The sequence below is a fragment of the Hylobates moloch genome, unplaced genomic scaffold, assembly GCF_009828535.3.
Source record: "Hylobates moloch isolate HMO894 unplaced genomic scaffold, HMol_V3 SCAFFOLD_1, whole genome shotgun sequence".
Classification (NCBI taxonomy): Eukaryota; Metazoa; Chordata; class Mammalia; order Primates; family Hylobatidae; genus Hylobates; species Hylobates moloch.
In genome coordinates this window covers 124,081,649-124,083,353 of record NW_026652276.1, presented here as the reverse complement: position 1 = coordinate 124,083,353, position 1,705 = coordinate 124,081,649, and positions in this window count along the sequence as shown.

The window sequence follows — 1,705 nt, the reverse complement described above, 5'->3', positions numbered from 1 at the left end:
TTTCTTGTTTTGTTTCATGTTATTCAGAGAGATGGTGCATCTCTTGGGACTGATGAGTTCCCTGTACATATTGTACAGATAGGGAACAGCTGAGGTTCCAGAATCCCAGAATGTCAGCCCTCAGGGTGCTCAGAGAGTGTTGCAATAAGAGAGGGGCCTGACAGGAGGAAGGACTTGCCTAGCTACTCGCAGCCCCTTGGGCACTTCCCACCCCTGACCCATCGGTTTGAGGATGACAGGGATTTCTCTCTCTTCTGTTTTCCCTTTGCAACTGCCTTGGGCTTGCTAGGACCCCTGCCTGGGTTTTCTGGGGTCCGAGAGGCCCTGGTCAGGTCTGGCTGGGGGCAGATGCTGGTCCTGGGGGGGTCCCTAGAGCAGGCGGAGGGGCTTTATCTCCAGGCCTCTGGCCAGGCCCTTGTCCAGGCTCCAGTTCTGTGGACCTGCGTCTTTTGCATGTGGGCTGTTGGATACAGTGTCTTCTTGCTGAATCCCAGGACCCCTGTGAGTGGAGGCAGGCACGACCCTGGTAGTTCCTCTGCCTTTAGAGGCCCAGCTCCCCTTCAATGCCCAGGCAGGCAGGTTCTGGCACTGGGGACCTGCATGGTGGATGCCACTGGACCGGAGGTCTGGGTGGGTGGCCTGAGCCTGACCCCGTTGGGGGCACAGTGTAGGGGACAGAATCTGAGTCTACTCCATGTTCTTGGGGCAGCCTTGGCTGGGCATGAAAGGTTGTGATCCCCACCACCTGAGCCTTGGCCAGCTATCTCTGAGATGGGGCACCATCTACCCGATGAGGTGACTGTGTGGAGACAGGGAGGTCAGCGTGCCCACAAGTGTCAGGCCATCTGGCCTGCAGTGGTGGCTCTGTGTTCAATGGATCCTGGAGTCTCTCATGGGGCCTCTGTGTAACTTGCTCCCTCCAGCCCATTCTGATTCCAGAACCACTCTGCACTGGGGTCGGGGCTGCTATGGTAGAGGTGCAGCCTTGCCCCTTGGCTCGCATTAGGCACCCCCTGGTTGTGCATTCCTGAAGAAATGCTTGAAATGTGCGGCTGGAACCCCCCAACAGGGGGCTGGGACACCTGCAGCTACCTCCTGGGTCCCCTGGAACCCAAGCCCTGGAAGCTGCTCCGAGTAGGGAGTGAGCCTGGAGTCACACTCTGGCCTCCTCCCAAGCTCTTGGGCACTGTCTTCTGATCTGCTACCTCCTCCCTGGGGACAGGGGTCCTGGGGGGCCCGGTGAGATTTCTGTGAGGGTTTGGATTCCTGGGGATGGAGTCCAATGAGGGGTGTTCTGGAGGCTGGGAGGTCCCAGGGCAGGGCCCTCAAACACTGTTTCCAGGCTAGGTAAATCGTCAGGCTCTAATTCAGCCAGATGCTGCTCTTGCTGAGTGCACTCTGGAGACAGCTTGAGTTTTTCTGCGATGCAAACTCCAAACTCGGCAGGAGTTTCGAGCTCCCTCACCGGGGACAGGGCCAGTGGGTGCAGCTACACTGCTGTGTGGGCAGATTGAGGAGTTGGGTAGGGAGCCAGGAGGCCTGTCCACATAACCCTGCAGAGGCTCACAAGGCAGGAAGGGACATCAACATTTATTCAGCCTTGATCAGGTGAAAGAGAAGTAATTATTCAGGGAGTAAGAGGATATCTATTCATGTTTCCTATTTGAATCTTCTTTCAATTTTTACTTCTCCATGTGTTTTCTCC